Source organism: Aedes aegypti, chromosome 2, assembly GCF_002204515.2.
Source record: "Aedes aegypti strain LVP_AGWG chromosome 2, AaegL5.0 Primary Assembly, whole genome shotgun sequence".
In the NCBI taxonomy this organism is placed as follows: domain Eukaryota; kingdom Metazoa; phylum Arthropoda; class Insecta; order Diptera; family Culicidae; genus Aedes; species Aedes aegypti.
In genome coordinates this window covers 136,457,271-136,476,775 of record NC_035108.1, presented here as the reverse complement: position 1 = coordinate 136,476,775, position 19,505 = coordinate 136,457,271, and positions in this window count along the sequence as shown.

The window sequence follows — 19,505 nt, the reverse complement described above, 5'->3', positions numbered from 1 at the left end:
ACAAGTGAATAAATTTTATGTCATAAATTATGATGAGTATCTGCGTACCGATTTTCTAGGCTTTGCATTGAATTTTTCGAGAACTTTCAGTACTTGTTGGTAAACATTGCCACATAGTCGAATAACAACCGTGAAATAAATTGGATTTTGTGTATGAAATAACTGATTAATCACGAGCTGAAAATGTTGCCCCTGTAATTGTCATGACAGTTTTTCTTTTGATTGTATCCCAATCCGATAAAGCTTGGACGCGCGCTTGCCTTGTTGATGTTTTTTATCTGTTTTGATGACAGTTTGAATCACTGGTTAATAATATGAATTGCTATAGGCCTCTGCGCTATTTTGATTTTGTATGGGATTTTGACGTTTACTGGCCTTGTTGTTTACTAATTTCATGGAAGAGTGAAAGAGATCGAATGGTTTTTGTGCAGAGCCCCATTGGAAAGCTGCTGCAAACTTGAATAAAAGTCGAAAATTTTGATTAGTTTCCATCGTGGGTCAATTCTAGATTATTTGGACAAACCACATCGAAGGCAAAGTTTCTCATTCGATGATAAATGAATTTATTTCAAATATTTGTTCAACATTGCAAATGCATTACCCATAAATGTGTTTTCATATTTTTATTTGGCAAATAAAAGGGCTGTGTGTTTTTAATTTCTTCGATTTGTCTATTTGTCGTCAGAGAAAACTGCTTTTTCAGTTTTGACTTTTGCACCATTTTTTCTTGGGCCTTAATTATGGTACCCTGATGAGAAGTTTTCAAATTTTATGGAAGGCTAAGATTATTGTTTTCAGTTTAGTCGATAACCGTCTCTTCCCCTATTATTTTATTGCGTTCTTCAACAGTGAAGATCTATGCTTTCCATCTCAATGCGGATGTATGCTTGTTACTTCCGCCTTCTATCCTCGATAACTATGTATTTACTTGCAGAGTGTGGTTCGAGTACGTTTTGTCACGCTAAGACAGCACGACCCTCACGCATCCCGTTCCGTGCTTATCATATCGCCTGAGGAGACACGTGCTTGCACTTGTTCTGATTCTTGGCCAGAGCTTTTTTCTCTCTCTCGAGTAGCTGTTTACGATATCGGATCCACCAATTGTCTGTTCTCACAGCATTTTGCGGGAAAATAAATTGAAAGCTAGTAGGGTAGATGTACCAGTTGTGTTTTTTTTTACATACGTGGTGTTTAGATTGTTCAATATTAAAATATTCAGTATATTGCTATTTTGAAAATTACGGAAATTTCACCTAATGACAAATTAGAAAATCATTACGGTGATAACAGGCACACTTTCTCTAAATCCTCATCATATTGAGTTATATGTTACAACTTGCATTCAGTCAATGTTGAAAATCAATAGTTGCTGGTTGAAGCTATATATCTAAACGGTCAGATGCAATTTCAATGAAAGAGGTTTTTAAAAAAAACAGTTTGATTGTGAACATATCATATGAAATGAAAAAAAAAATATCAACGTGGCATGAATAACATGACTCTACCTATGAATAAAATCACAAATCCACAATGACAATAAACTTTAACAAATTGATCTTTTAAATCATAGGTAAATTGTATATCATTTGTTTATTTAGGTATAGGTAAGCTATCTGTTCGTTTTATGTTTTCAAGCAGTTGAATGTGTTTGTCTGCTAAAAGAAAGGAAACTGAAGACAATAATCAACCACAGTTGAATCACAAGTTGAACGAAGGCACATTTTATTCATCATAATATAATACACTATTTTGCCAAAGATACTAACAATACAAATATGAATCGAACGCAGAATCAGAAGGTCGGCCGGTCCGGTCTAGAAAACAAAATGCCATAGAAAATAAGACGTGGTGCATAACATGACAATTTTTATAAACGCTAGGCAAAGTGTGATCTTGCATGAATACTAGAAAAGATGGTTTGAAATATAGGGATCGTGTTTTTATTCAGGTCAGATGAAGTATTTTGTTACGACGAAGAATTAGAAATTGCGATGGCTAGAATGCGTTACTATTTCATTATACTTATGAATACCGTTGTGTCAACTTAGAGTAGATTAATTTGATGGAGCGCTTCTTAGTTGGTTGTTGTGTCCTGCAAAATCAGTTTTGAGTGTACCGTTCACCCTACAGCATAAGAGTTTTTAAAATAACAAATGATATATAAGTTTAAAACGAATTTGCTGCATACATATGCAAAATCAATATCATACAAATCAAATGAATTTTCCAGAGAAAATGATAGCATCAGACTATAATTTCAATGTTAGCAAGGCGAGAAACTAATGTGAACTTTGCACTATATCAGACAAGTGTGATTATCTATAAAATTTATACAAACCGAATGATAGAACAACTACTATCTTTTGTATTAGCGAACCTTTATAGTAAACAGCTATAGAAACCCGTAGAGCTATGTAGTTTTAAACTCTTCCGATAGTGGCAAGTTACTCTCTTTTACATTGTTCCACATACATGTATTGATAGAAGCAGTCACTTTGTCCCAAAGGAAATATCTTATGGAAATATATTAGTAATCATCCCATAGCAAACCGAACAAAGGAGAATAAGAAGAACTAGTAAACTGCTGCATGATGAGCCTAACAATATACATATATACATATTACCAAGGTAATATTAATTAATTATCTGTTCCAAAGAAATAAAGAAGTGTATTTGTTCAAGTAAACTGAGCTAAATGAAGTTTACAAACAATCACAGAAAGAATCCAGTTTGAAAGCATTTGGAAAACCTTAAGTATGTTGTCAAGGTAGCAGAAACTAATAATTACTTAGCAGGAAGAAATTCTAAAAATGCTTTTTATAAAACATCAACGTTTTGTATTTTGTTAATATGTCTCTTTAGTTCAGGTTTGGAGTTTCAATTGGTAGATTTTATAAGATAATTTGGAAAAAAATGATCCTCACACAAACATAAATCAACAATACAGAACGATTCCCCAAAACATGGTGCCACCTACCTTCCAACTATTATGTATATGTAGTAAGAATTCACCATGGGCTTTACACTTACTGAAATTCAGCTGAATGGGTAAGAAGTAATCTGAGAATCTGTAGTGTAGATAGCGAAGAGTTGTTGGCACCTTATTTGAGGCTACCCGACGATAATAATTTTACAGTAGATACCGCATAACACAATATTGAAGCAGTTTTTTTTCTTAAGGTGCTCAGTAACAGAACAAGAACTGTCAATCAGATAAACGGTAGTGCAAACCAAATCAATGAACTCGAAGACAATAATTGTAAAATAGGAATCGCTCAAAAGCAAATCTTTGGGTTGTAAATTCGCAGCAGCCGTCAATGAATCCAACAAATGGAAATCAAAAATGTCGAATCTTTTGTGTTTAGTGGATAGTGAAAACAAATCGGACAACACGTGAACCGACGACTTGTGACAATACTTTCCGGTAAAAATATGCGTGGGTTTCAGCTTTAACTAAACTATAGGAGATATAACAACCGAAACAAAATAGGTACGTTAGAAAGTTGAAAGTATTACACTGAAATACATCTAGCAGAAAATGAGTGCAGAAAACCGAATGAAATGTTATGAAAAACACTTCGAAAGCATTGGATGTTTAAATCAGTTACAATGTGCTGTGATTGAACGCATATTATTTCGTGGATCTTGGTGTTTAAATTTATGTAATAAGTTTGCTTCTTACTTGTTTTACATTATTAACTTCATTTCCACTATAGCGTACATTCCCGTGCAAAAGTTAGGGGCCACCCAAAATATGTACATAAAATTGTTTTGTTTATATATCTAGACGTCCAATTTAAACTTTCTTCCGCTCATTCGAAAGGCAATGAGCTTATATTAATTTGCTGGTCGGATACGAGTTGTGTCCTATTCTGGTTTTCTAGTAGGTATTTGGGTTTTTTTAATGAATTTGCAATCAACACTTATGTTATTTCGTTTCAAGCGTGCTTTATATAATTATCGTTTGCTTTTGTTTTACTGCAAATGTTGACTTTGGCTTGCATTATTTAAATTTTATTCCTTGAAAACAGAGTTATATAATTGAACTAAATTTCAAATACCTACACGAATTAGGATTCGATATCTTTACTTATTTGGCATTAGACAGTTCTGGTAAGGCAAAAAAGAGCATGAATGCAGTAGTGGTCATTGATTAGAATGAGCTCGCCATATCCCATCAAAAACGCACATATTGGTAATTGTATTTAGCAGAAACCCAAACAGTAAAAAAATGATTGGACAAACTTATCCCTTATATAGTATTAAAACTGATGCTAGAGTATTTCTAGTGTAAAACTGTAGTTGCTATCACTTACCGGCATAGAAAACTTCATAGAACACATAACACAGACGAACACACGAATCTAATAGCTAAAATGATAGATTTTATGTATTTCTTCATATACAACAGGAACAAATTCATGTTAAGATTTATGGAACTTTAGGATTAGAATTTAAAGAATCATAAACATATAATGGAATATTGAACCATTGGTCAATATAGAATATATTAAGAGATAAATCCATACTGTATCGACGCAGAAACTAATGTGCTTTTGATATTGGAAGTATTTAGACAACAACTTACATTAAACCAAAACACTAAAACGCTATTATCTGTTATACAGAACAATTCATGTTACATAGCAAACCAACACCGAACTGTGTGCGAAAGGGTAAAACATATGATACAAAGCAGATGCAACACAAAACATAAAATATTTCCGTAAGCTTTTTAGCATACAACAAGCGCTACACAGTCACATGAATGCCATAGAATAAATACAACAATATAGCATTGCTGGAAGAAGAAACATAATTTTATAAAATATTACTAAAATGATAACAGATAATCCACAATTATTATCGCACATATGCTAACGCTAAACGAAATACTTAAATCGCAGTTTTATCGTGTAAACAAAACGTTAATTTGCAGCCTTTACAATGTATACCAATACATTAATTAGACACCCATATAATGAAGCGTTGTAACTAAACTCCTTTTGTTGCAATTTCTGTTGTTAGCTGATAACGCTTAAAGTTCTGTTAAGTATGAGAAAAATAAACTGAATCAAATCACGATGACAAATAAACTAAACATATATAACTCTAGTGTTCAAAGTATTTCCAAGATAACGGAGACAATATAAGTAGGAGTTTTAGCTCTACAAGTGTTGAGTGAAGGACATGATTGACAATACCCTAAATAACATTTAAAAAATGTAAACGACAATAATAACCCTAGTATTGATGCTGCAAGCAAACATGTTGAAACCTACCGAACATTGGTCAATTCTTGATACAAATTACGGATTTGTTCCACTGGAACAGGAGTTCTACCCTCTTGAGTGTGTATTTTGATACTCCCTCCGATCCCCTAGCAGGAACATCCCATTAGAACTCAGTATTACGTTCGAATTGTACCACAGACAATTTGTAAAATGGGACGCTTTAGTAGTAGCAACGACGAACCTGCCGACATGTGGGTAGGATCTTTATGAATAATGGTTTTCATATAGCAAGTGAAAATGAAATTATGTGAGGCAACATCGCTGAACGGTGGGCTGAACTTTTTTCCCGAGTGGAATCTTTTTGATACTCTGAACGAGATTTTGCAAGCACAAATTATAATAATAGAAACATGCAGAAACAGGATTTACACAACTCCAGCACGAGCAGCCCGTCCGCGTAGGAAAAGAGTTCAGTGCGCCACATGTGTGAAAAACGGAAATCATTTTTAGAGTGGATATGAACGGACATATATACTATAGAATGAAATATTTTGTAATGGTTCGAGGATAGAGTATTAAGGAAAACCCTTCAGAAGGACAAAGTAACTATATTGCTGACTAGCAAATCGATGTATTTAATGTTGAAAATGAAACAACCAAAAGTGCAGAAATTATAGAACAAAACAACACTATGAAAATAAAGAGGACGAGTAGAAAGCTTTTTATGTAAAATTTTGGTAAATTGATTTTTAATCCGAAATTTGAAGAACCATGAAAAAATGTTTACTATGTTTGTTAATTTTTGTCACGTCATACAATTTGTTTTTTTTTTTATTTTTGTATAAAAAATCTTACCATGGAGGGAGGGGCGGTTGTACAATCCCGAAAATTATCATATGTTATTAATGGACAATCTCTGAGTCATTTTGGCATATTTCGATGTTACTCTAAAATGAGTAACATTGGACCTATTCCTGGCTAACCATCCTACGAACTACATTAAATATCTTCATCCATTAATAAAGATTTCTGGCGCATGTTCGTTACTGTTAATTTCGTTATGTATATTCAAGTATCTTCATCAATCTATAAAGCTTATACATCCTTTATCAAGCATAGATCTTCAACGAAATGATACTACATTTTTTTGATCATGTTCTATCGATTAGACTTCAGTTACCTTTATAAATTTTCATCGAAAAATGACAAAGTAAAGTTATATATTGACAAAGAAAAATGAAGTTTTGTGTCGAGGCACCTTTATCTAGAGTGCCTGTAAAGATTCACTCTGCCTTTATCATTCTTTTCCATAAAATTTCGTAAAGCAGCGTGAAGATAGGGACATCGTATGACAGGTTTGATGTATTTATTTTCCAAGGGTTGGACTATTTGAGACCGAATATATTCATATATGATTCTGCGTGGCTTTTTCAGATCTTTTTCCTCAGACCCAAAACATTGCTAGGATGCATTTTGCATTATCATCTAACATAAACAGAAGGATGATATTAAATTGGTAGGTATTATCGCAAATATGTTGGCGCTAGAAAAAAAACCTGCTGCTAGAGTGCTGTGCTGGCCATTCATGACGCCAACATTTTCCCTACATTGAGACCGCAGAGGGATCGTAATATCCGTATGCGTTAGTTTATGAATACCTCTTGTAATCCTTAGGTATGTGATAATGTATTTGGCCTTGTTGGTAAGTGTCCTTCGGCTTGCTTTTCCTCGCACTTTTATGTATCCGGTAGAAATCAAGACCAACATTTATTCAAAATTATTGTTTTCTCAGGCCCCGTGCGTCGCAGCTAATATGTGAATAGTGCGCTATGTTCATAAAAATCGTAAGAATGCAGCGCCACACTAAAAAAACTGATTTCAAAATGCGGCGAGTTGAGGCGCGTCGCGAGTCTCACTGGCGCGATCCGGTTTGGTGGCGATGCGACAATACTAGAGTTAAATTCTCAATGTGAAAGGAATTGACAAAATCACTTATTGGTTCCAAATTTTTAGAACATGTTAAAAATTGGAGCTTGCACCGGTGTTGCAAATGATGTTCCAATTTTATTTTATACCAGTTTTCTGGTCTATTTTTTTTCTGTGGGCTTCGTGGCCGTGCGGTTAGTGTTACCAAGCATTTAAGCGCATCGAGTCAAGGGGTGTGGGTTCAATTCCCGCTTCAGTCTGGAAAACTTTTCGTCAGGAACGTATTTCGACTGTGCCACTGGGCGTTGCATGCTAGTCCGTTGTTTAGTGTGGTGCTTCCTTCAAAGGGCGAATTGTCCACTGGAAGCATTAACGTGTATAGTGTCTTTTTAACTGCCTTGTCCATTTTTGGTCTGATTTGGAATAAGATTTGAGCTGTGCCAAATCTGATTTGGCAAACGTTTGTTTACCTGTTCGGTTTTTTCTCCCTGAGCTTGGTAGTACAGGAAATACAAAAGTATTCTCCGGGATTTCCTTCGGGGTTTCCCTCCGGGAATTTCTCTGGTGGTTTTCACCAGTAATCCCTCCGGGTATTTAGTTATAAATTTTCTCTAGTTATTCCATCGGGAATATTTTCACAGAATATATCCGGGAATTTCCTCCAGGAATTTCTCTGGGGATTTGTACTAGCTGATTCTATGACACTACCCCGAACGCCACTACCCCGAATGCCACTACCCCGAACGCCATTACCACGAAAGCCATTACCCCGAATGGGTCATTACCCCGAACGCCACTACCCCGAATGGGTCACTACCCCGAATGCCATTACCCCGAATGCATAAAATTTGGAACTTATTCTAGTGAGAGAGTGGGGAGATAATTGTACGATTCCTTATAAGTATTCAACGAGTTTGGCTCAACAATTTACATTTCAAACATTAGAAGATATAGGAGCAGCTAGTTTTCAAGCTAATAATTTTTGAATACTAAATTTTATTTCGATTTGTCCTCTAATTTTGGTGAGATTCACACAGACATATTTCAATGCTCTGAAGAACAGCCTATTTCGAAAAGAAGGGTGAATTCATTATGCAAAGGATAGCTATAATATGCACAAAATTAGGATGTAGTACAGTTTCTTATTGGACGTCAGAACCCACTTCCTCTACTTATTGTAGGCGTCGGGCTACTAGCATTAAGATCTCCTTAAAGATTTTGTTTCGTAAACGGTGGTAATGGAAGATCACCCTGAGATAATCGCTGCAAGTGTTCGTCTATGGAATCCGCTTTAAAACCAACCTGATAGACAACCGTTCCACTAAAGCAAGGAAACGTTAATACACTTGTACATGTTAGAAAAACGGCGGCCTTCGATTACCGCTACATTAAAAACTTTCGTTGGTTTGTGGGATCATTAATTTGAATTTCGATGAGATAATCATATTTTTTTTTCGATTCAGCACAATGAAGAAATGATGATGACAGTAAAGCGGTGAGCAAATTCTTAAGAGACCTGTCTGTTTCAATACAAGCAGATGAAAGAAAGGGAAAATTACTGATTAGAATTATAGGAGGATTCACTTGAGTGAATGCCTTCAGGATATATTCCTTCAAAAAAAGCTGTTCTATATGGAAATATTAATGACTAGCTTGTCCAACGAAAACTTGAAAGAACAGCCTATTTAAGAAAGAAGGGGAAATTTCTGGTGAAATGTTTGCAGCTATGGTGTGAATGATCATTGTAACAACGTGATATGTAACAATATGATATGTCATATCATGCTATGACACAACATATATACACAAGAAAGGACAATATTTGCTTTAAAACAAAATTGAAATATGGACACCACCAAGAAGTTCAAAAATCTGTGTTCACGCAGCTGTTCAGCTAGACCATATTAAGGATTATGGGTTCAAATTCCTCCGGTGGTGGATCTTATGCATTGAGCATTTCTTTGACGTTCTATGCCCAGGGACAATAGCACATGTACAATAATGGTTAGTTAACAAGGAGAGCTCTCAGTCATTAAACGGCTTATTTTATCAAAAGCCCATTCACAAATTTCGTAATGCTTAAGGGGACAAAAAATGTTGTCCATACAAAAAGTGGTACGAACGGGTGGGTAGGTATCAAAAATAGAAAATTTTGGCGTTATGAAATTTGTAAATGAACCCTTGAACTGCGAAAGTGCCCACTGGGCTGATAAAAGGTACCGTTTCCGAAAGAATGAGAGAGAAGAAGAGTTGCCAACAATATATTTCGAAAAAAGAGCTGACATAAAAAAGAAGGGAAAATGTATGATGAACATTTTATCGACGAATTTTACGCGCCATTAATTACCAGTTTTCATTAGAGACGCATTTTTGCCCGCAAAACAATATATCTCACTGTACCTCATACTATTCGGGGTAATGGCTCATTCGGGGTATTGGCGTTCGGGGTAATGACCCATTCGGGGTAATGGCTTTCGGGGTAGTGACCCATTCGGGGTAGTGGCATTCGGGGTATTGGCGTTCGGGGTAATGGCGTTCGGGGTAATGGGATGGAGCCGTACTAGCTATTTCTCCAAGAATTTTGTCCAGGAATTATCATGGGGATTTCATCCAGGAGTTCCTCCACGAATTCTTTGAGGGATTTACCCTAGAAATTCCTTCTGAAAATTTGCTGTAGGAGTTCCTTCGGGATTTTTTTTAAGAAATTCTTCCGGAGATTTTTTTTCCAAGAATTCCTCCAGGGATTGTCACCAAAAATGTTTTCGAAGTTTTTGTTTTTCAAGAAGTTTTTCGGTAGGCTGACCATACGTCCCGTATTTAACGGGACAGTACCGTTTTTATCACCTTGACGATCTGTCCCGTCGTTTTATTGAAAAAGCTAAAATTGTCCCGTATGTTAAAAATTGAGAATGGACACTGCATTTAACACAACAGTTGAAACAAAAAACAACAGTATAATAAAAAGTTTTTAATAAATTTTAATGTCTCATTTTTTTTAGTAGCTGAGCAATTCCACCGAACATGACGAATTTTTTTTTTTAATTTAATTTATGTATTTTTTGAATCGCCTGAAAATTTGCATACAGATTCTTTATGGCCAAAAATGCCATTTTGCACCTTCAGACCGCCATTTTGAACCTCGCCTTATTTTTGAGAAGGGCGTATCGGAAAATACATAGCAAATCTTTAAAAAACTGTAACTCGAAAACGGTTTGTCCGATCGATTTGAGATCTTCTACAAAGTTGTAGGTATTGCTAAAGACTATATGGAGAAAAATATGCACGGTAAAAAAAAATTACAGATTATTTTTTGTTTCAAAAACAAAATTTTAAAATCGATTTTCTCCAGAAACGCAGTTTCGATTTTTTTTATTTTTGGATATGTTTTAGGGGACAACTTATGTGATTTATTGCACAATGTTTCAAAATGGAAGAATTATGGACAAAAAAAATATGTTTTTTAAAAAAAATTCAGATTTTCAAAAAAATTCGAAATAGAGGAAAACAATTATTTTTTATGTGATTATTTGAAAGTACAAAAAAATTGCAATCGAAAAGTACTTCAGTATTTTTTTTTCTAGGTTGCATCAATTTCGAGATATACTCATATTTATAAAAAAAAATTCAAAAAAAAGGAAAATAGGCCCTTTTCAAACATGTTCCGTGTTTCTCCATTCCAGAAATCTTTTATTTTGATTTTCGTAGCTGAATTGTTTATTGTTTGATCAAAACCTATAGGGTAAATTATGTATTTTGGACAGGCTAAGGATATGTCTGGAAACGGCGATTCATTAAATGCATTAGATACTAAGATTTTATTACCTAATGTTACTTATATGCTTAATGTCCCATTGTACTTTGAATTTCTGGAGAGCAAAAGCTTACAAACTGTAGTATTAGCTTCCAAAATAGCGTTTTTTGCGACCTGTCTGTTATACATTTTGGACACCAAATATACATTTTGGACACCCTCATGTGAATATAATTTGGACAGGGGCGTTATCTCAATATCCATGCAATGGTTTCTAAAAAAGACGATCATATCATAAAATTTTAGTAGTTTACATGTGACTTATGCTTTTTTTCACTTATCGGATGTGTATATTAGTGATAATCAATAATTTCATGCAATGCAAGCAAATATCATCAAATCCACGAAAAACGCCTGCAAGTATACATGCATGCGACATTCCAGTATGTTTCATCAGATGGCTAAATTATATCAACTGCACAAAAACCATAATCTATTTAGGACATCACCTGATTTATGCCTTATATAGTCATGTTAAGATTTTAGATGAACTTAGCTTAAATTTTAGACATATTTTATCATGTTGCCACTTTTAAACTTTTTATGAATGCCAATTCTGAGCGCTATTATTGCATTTAATGTATGTTCTTGAAATGCACATCCTCTTGCATTCGTAGGTTTCACAGATGTTCTGTTGATACAATTTACAATTTTGTTATTTTGAAGCCAATTTGTAATTTGTATGAGAATGGTTATCATTAATAAGCAGCATAGTGTATTAATAACGCAATACATTATTTTTCGTACATATAGGGGGAGATCCCCCAGTACCGGACACTTAAGCCACTAAATTCATAATTCGAAAACTATTGATTTTATTGGCTCGTGTTACCTATTTATGATGTATATTATCATTTTTATAGTGTACAAAATGAAATTTGAAAATATAAATATGAATTTTGACAATGCATTTTGATGATGTATTTTAGTACCGAATTGATCGATCTTGAAAGGTGGCACCCAATACCGGACACGATCTGGAAATGCCTCGAATTCTGCAAATTCGAACATCATTGAATGTGAACACTATAGGAATAGTTTATAATTACCAATTCAATGCATTTGCAACATTTACAAGAATAATTTGAGTTTTTCTTAGTTTGCAAGATGCCTATCAAAAACCTCTTCCATATATGATGGAAAATAGCACATTTTACGATGTTGTTCTGACTGTTCATTCTTTTTAATTTTATTGCATGTTTGATACCATGATCGACGGAACTCATGAAAAATGAAAGTATTTTGAGACACTGACGCAACAATTACAAAGATATCATATAACAAATCAAGCTGTCCGAATCTGAGGGACAGGGGGTGCTTAACGAAAATTGTTATTTGTCCATATTTAGTTTAATTATGGTACAAAATACATTCATACTATCAAATTAGGATTATGTTCGATCATGCATGCGTGATCCAAAGTATTTTTTCATATTCGAAATAATTACTAAAAAGGCTCAAAATTAAGAGAATACGTCAATTTTTTTAAAGATTTTCAAACTTTTCTACTTTTTTAAAAAGGCATGCATATTTCAAGGATGTGTTATTCTACGCAAGCATTAGTCTACATAATAGCTTTCTTTTCTGCTAATACACCATCTTGATTGGACCATGATTTCTCAATGTTTCGACTTTGTCCGGTATTGGGTGCTGTCCGGCACTGGGGGATCTCCCCCTATTCCGCACCATCTCATTGGAAACGAGCATAGAACGACTAGCCTGTCCAAATTATATGCATGTCCAAGTTATATACGTTACCCTATACTAAAGTATTTAAAAAAGTATGCACGGTAAAAAAATATAAACGAAATTTTCAAATGAAAATTTGAAGTTCATTATTCGTAAAAACCGCTTAATTAATGTTTTTAATTTTTGGATATGTTTGCATATTGTTTGTAATTTCTTGCACAATGCCTCAAAACGAAAAATTTTTGAATAAAAAATAAATTATTTAAAAAAAATAAATAAAACGATTTTATGTAAAACGATATTTTTGGTGCGTTTATTGAGTACAGAAAAATAACTATATATTTTCAAATATGAAATATATCGAAAAATACTCAAGTTAAATTTAGCTGAGTTGCATCACTTCTGAGATATACACGGTAAATCTAAACGTGGCATTAAAAATGTTATTCTATCACAACGGTGTACCTTTGGTTCCCAGGGCTAAGCCCGGCTAATGGGTAAAGCCCTCTCATCGCGGCAAGATCGTACAACCATGAAAAAAAAGTTTGTTTATTTTTTTAATTTTTTTGTTTTTTTTTTTGTTTTTTTTTTTTTATATATATATACTGCAATTTTATTTCTTAATTATATCAACTACTTTCTTGTTATCGTCACAGCTCGAAAATTGTCTAACTTCAATTGGTGTTTCAGAGATAGGGATAAACGAGTGATATTTCTGAGTGCCTTGAACTGTTTTTGCACTTGAAAATAGTTGGTTAAGTTCTTGTGCAATGATATCATATTCCTCAGTAGTTGAAAAACGAAAGAAGATATGTTTAAGCGTGTTGTTATTAATTGTTTAATTATTAATATTAATTGTGTAATAAAATTATAACTTTTTTGTCCATAATTCTTCCATTTTGAAATATTGTGCAATAAATCACATAAGTTGTCCCCTAAAACGTGTCCAAAAATAATAAAAATCACAGATGCATTTTCATACAAAATCGATTTTAATTTTTTTTAATAAAAAAATCTGTCATTATTTTTTACCGTGCATATTTTTTTCCAAATAGTCCTAAACAATACCTACAACAACCGCAAAATATATGCAAAAATTAAAAACATCAATGTTGCGGTTTTTAAGAACTAGCTTCAAATTTTCATTTGAAAATATCGTTTATATTTTTTACCGTGCACTCTTTTTTCAATACTTAAGCATAAATGTTTTGATCAAACAATAATCGATTTAGCTACGATTCGCTCAATCAAAATATTTTTTTTTATGGAATGGAGAAACACGAAATATGCTTGAAAAGGGCCTATTTTTCTTTTTTTATTTGAAAATTTTATATAAATATGAGTATATCTCCAAATTGATGCAACCTAGAAAAAATTTACTTAAGTACTTTTCGATTGCAATTTTTCTGTACTTTCAAATAATCACATAAAAATTTATTGTTTTCCTCTATTTCGATTTATTTTTTCAAAATCTGTATTTTTTTTAAAAACCATAACTTTTTTGTCCATAATTCTTCCATTTTGAAACATTGTGCAATAAATCACATAAGTTGTCCCCTAAAACATATAAAAAAAAATCGAAACTGCGTTTCTGGAGAAAATCGATTTTAAAATTTTGTTTTTGAAATAAAAAATAATCTGTAATTTTTTTTTACCGTGCATATTTTTCTCCATATAACATATTTTTCTCCATATAGTCCTAAGCAATACCTACAACGTTGTAGAAGATGTCAAATCGATCGGACAAACCGTTTTCGAGTTACAGTTTTTTAAAGATTTGCCATGCATTTTCCGATACGCCCTTCTCAAAAATAAGGCGAGGTTCAAAATGGCGGTCTAAAAGCGCATAATGGCATTTTTGGTCATAAAGAATCTGTATGCAAATTTTTAGGCGATTCAAAAAATACAAAAATAATAAAAATGGCGTGGAACCGCTCAGCTATCAGTTTCTCAATCAAAGTTAAACTGATTTTATAGACAGAATAAGCTTCTGATTAACTTCTTGTGTTATATGTCATTTTTTGGCCGATTTTCCAAACATGGTTGGGTCTTATTTAGTTATTTTGAGTTATATAATAATATAATAAATTTGAAGCATCTATGTTGAATGAATCATAAGAAACAGCAATATTTTCCAATGTTTAGCCTTAAATTAAGGCTGAACTTGGGAAGACTTATTTAAGAGATGAGTTCAGCTATCGAACCTATTTTCAATTTCCTTCCAAAGAAAGCAAAGTTGTTTTTAAACCAAAACCAATTTTATTGAATGAGCGTTTATATTATTGACCAAAATTTTAGGTCATTGATGGATATCATGAATTACTTAAAGCTTTCAAATAATTCTAAAAGGGTAAATATTTTAAAGAGTAAACAGGGCAAGGTTATCTATATTTAATACTAATTTCGAATCTATCTCCTTAACCCCATAGGTACACTGTCTAACAAACATTATATTTAAGGGCTGTGTATTTTTTCAATAAAAAAATAAATAAGAAAAAAATAAGTTTAATTTTTTGACCATCATGACAAAAACATATTTTTCTTACTTTATCTTAGGGCACTACTACTAACTAACCTTCTACTACTACTACTACTAACCCAGAATCATTTTTTTGCATTGAAATTTATATCGAAATTTTAAGATGATAATTCTTAAAGCTGTTTAGTAAAATACCTTTAAGTAATAAAAACCAAATTAAATACTTGACTATTTTAACTTAAAAGATTGAAATTTTTAATGATCCATATATTTTAACAATTATTAAATAAAATGCTAGTTTCCAAGTTATTTTTTTATGAATCATGTAGAGATATTTTTACTATTCATACGTAATTGATTTGAAAATAATGTTTTTTTTTTTCAATCTAATCATAACGAGAACATATTCTTTTAATCTAGAATGGAGCATCGCATTTAAAATTATAACGAGTTTTTAAGTCAAACTTTAAAAGAAAGGTATTTCCTAGAAATCATTGAAAACATTTCTAGGCAGTTTTCAAAGTATTTTTTTAAAAACTCAGGTGGAGAGATAAATCTAAAGTAGAGCATTATCTTCGTCTTTTAATATTGTCCCGTTTTTGTTCTTCATTTGTCCCGTTTTTATTCGATTAGCCTATGGTCAGCCTATTTTTCGGGGATATCCCCCAAGAACTCATTCGGGGATTTCATCCAGGAATTTTTAGGGCAATGTCTGAGAATTTTCCGGAAATTTCGTTCAGAAATTTATTTAAAAAATCCTTCTCAGTTTTTCTTTATGAATTCCTTCAAGGTACTTTTCAGAGAATTTATCCGGAGAACCTCCGGAGGGATTGCTGTTGGAAATCCCATGAGAAATTCCTGGAGAAAATTCTAGAGGAGTTCTTGGGGGAAATCTCCCGAGGAATTTCTGGACGGCTCTACCGGGAATTCCTTTCGAGCTCTTCCGAAAGTCCCTTTGGGGCTCCACTCGGAATTCCTTCGGATTTTTGCCATAGTTCTCTCCAAGAATCTAATCGGAGTTTCTCCAGGAATCCTCCAGTGGTTCCTCGGAAATCCTCGGAGTTCTACTAGGAATTCCTTCTTTATATATATAATAATATTCTATAATTCTCCTAGATTTCCTCCGGGAAATCCTCCAGAGTTTCTCTAAGAAATCCTCCAAAGTTCCTCCGGGACTTTCTCTTGAGTTTCTCCTAGAATTTCTTCAGAGTTCCCTGGAATTCTCCAGAAATTCATTTCTTCCAAAAATTCCTCCAGATTTCCTTCAGCAATTTTTCTGGATTTAATCCAGCAATTCCTCGGAAGTTCCTCGAGAGTTGCACCAGAAATTGCCGCGAAATTTTTCCATAACTTTCTCCGAAGTTCCTTTATGAAGTTACTCTAGATTTTTTTTCAAATCCCCCAGAAGTTCCTTCATAGTTCCTCGGGGATATCCTTTGGAGTTCCCCCGATAATTCCCTCATATTTTCTTCATGGTTCCTCCAGCAATTCCTACAGTAATTTCTTCGAAGTTCCTCCAGGAAATTCCCCCGGGGTTTATCCAGGAATTCTTAGCAGTTCTTCCAGGAAAGTCTCCGGAGCTCCAACGAGAGTACCTTTGGAGCTTTGCCAAAAATTCTATCGAGATTCATCCGGGAATTCCTTTGCAGTTCATCCAAAAACGAAAACGAGCAGCGGTAGTGCCAACGTTAATTTCCTTTTTTCTTTCGAACTCTGTACATTAACAGAAATACAAGTGTACGACAGCAAAGTACGCTCGTCTTCTTCTTTCTGGCGTTACGTCCCCACTGGTACAGAGCCTGCTTCTCAACTTCCACAGTTATTAACTGAGAGTTTTTTTTCCTTTGTGGGGACATGATACCACTGCGACCATTAATTTGATCTATTGTGGTGAGAGCTTACTATGCCAATGACCATTTTTGCATGTGTATATCGTGTGGCAAGCAAGAAGATACTCTATGCCCTGGGAAGTCGAGAAAATTTCCAACCCGAAAAGATCCTCGACCGGTGGGATTCGAACCCACGACCCTCAGCTTGGTCATGCTGAATAGCTACGCGTTTACCACTATGGCTATCTAGGCCCCTAGCGGTAAACGTCTAATACGTCTAGTATCTTTTATTACTAATCCGATTCTTGTCCACTCCGGTTCGCTTCGGTAATTTTTATTCCTGCGCGGTTCTGGCCCAAAGCTATTGCGGCGCTCATTATAAATCCACATCCAGCGGCAGCGGTAACGCGCAGAAAATATGCGCGCAATTCAAACGCAACGTCAAAATTCAAGTAGGCTTAGATTTTTTTCGTTCTTCAAGGACGCAAATGTTTCAAATTTGCTAAATCTGAAACATTTGGTGATTTTCATTATCACTGCGACGGCATATAATCTTGCAAAGTACAAAATCGCAAAAGGGTCCTAAAGCCCTGTCCCAATTTTAGTGCCAAACGCTTAAGTTTAGGCCAAAAACACATGTTTACTCAATTTTCTAATGTTTTCCGTTGGTTTAAGCCCAAAAAACATTTTTTTAGATTTTGTCACATCCTTTGGCTTGAGCTCATATTTTGGGTGTATTTTGTTTTCCGTGTCCCTTCCGAAATGTCAGATAAGAACAACCCCGGTGTTAAAACTAAAACCCCTGTGGTGTTTTTGTCGACTAAGCGAACGTCAAACATGATCAAAAGTGTCAAGGTTTTTTATAGACCAAATTTTTAAATCAAAGTTTAAACATGATATAGCCATTGTTTGAGCGGGAAAAATTGCTAAAGTAAAAAGCAACTACTTTAGCAACTTTTTCCCGCTCAAATAACGGCTATATCATGTTTAAACTTTAATTTGAAAATTGGGTCCATAAATGAACCTTGACACTTTTGATCATGTTTGACGTTCGCTTAGTGAACAAAAACACCACAGGGGTTTTAGTTTTAACACCGTGGTTGTTCCTATCTGACATTTCGGAAGGGACACGGAAAACAAAATACACCCAAAATATGAGCTCAAGCCAAGGGGTGTGACAAAATCTAAAAAAAACCTAAAAAAATGTTTTTGGACTTAAACCAACACTGAGAACAGCGTTGCAGTTGAGAATACTATGTTAGAGGGTTAAATTAAATACACAACGCCACTTGATTTGTGCAGACTAAATTTGCATTTATTTCAAATATTTTTTTGCATTCAATTTTACCATGGTACCATTTCGACAGTAAAAATTACTATATCATGGTTAAAAACTTAAGCAAACTGAAACAACATATCTTAAGAAATATGAATGAATATATTCTCTAAACGTGTTAACCTTTAGAACAAGCTTTAGAACAAGTAGGTTTTTTTGGCTGGTTTTTCCCTACTTTTTAGTTTTTAGCTTAAAGTCTTTTTGTTTCTTGTTATATTATTACTTTGTAGCCACAATTGTTATCACTGAGCAATTTAATTTAGTTTTTGATTTGTGAGTCCCTTCAAAGGAACTAATGTTCCACTGGGATGTCACTTTAGTTTTTATCGTTATTATTTTCTCTCCGCGTTCTTACATTTAATTATTTAGTAGTGTCCACGGCCAGGGAGTTCTCTGCGAACTGTTTGGTGTGGGGGTCAGAGGAGGGTAAAAAAAAACCTGCAGCGAGCCAGAATCGAACTGAGGATCTTGCGATTGTCAAGCGCGAACGCTTACCGCTCGGCTATCGATGTGGTTGGAATCGAGAGGGACCAAAACGCAAATAAAAAGCGCTCTTGACAGCTCAATCGTGATTGGAATAGTAAATTTAAAAACTTGTTCGTGGTTCTCATTACTTCAACGCTTGTTTCGGTGAACGGAATACATTCGAAAATTGAGTAAACATGTGTTTGTGCAAATGTGTTGCCCCACTACATTCATCTGCTGATGTGTTGTATCTGCTATCTGCTCAATAAAAGCCAGTTGATTCTATACCTCCGCCATGGCCGGACGGTCAAACGAAAATGTATCTATTAATTACCCAAACACAACGTAGGAAGAAATGTCCCACCCGTGCGCGATCATAAATGGTGCAGTGACCAGCCGTTAGGAAGTGTAATCGAAATGGATCGAAAATGTACAAAACAGATCCGAACGCAGTGAAAAAATCGAACTACCTGCTTCGTCGAACATCTATCTGTCTTCGCAATCAAGCAATCAATACAGCAGCAATGAATTCATCACTTTGACATTTTGTTCCGTTATCGACCAGTGCGTCAAGAATTTTGTGATCTTTACTCCAAGGACTCCGCTTCCCCCCCAGCTACGATGGTGTGGCCGTCAAGGTAGCCGTCTGGCAGAACATGATGCGTTCCTGATTCGCCATGAGCTGCAGCAAGCTTGGTCAAGAACCATGTTCCTCTACAATGGCGAGTGCGATTGC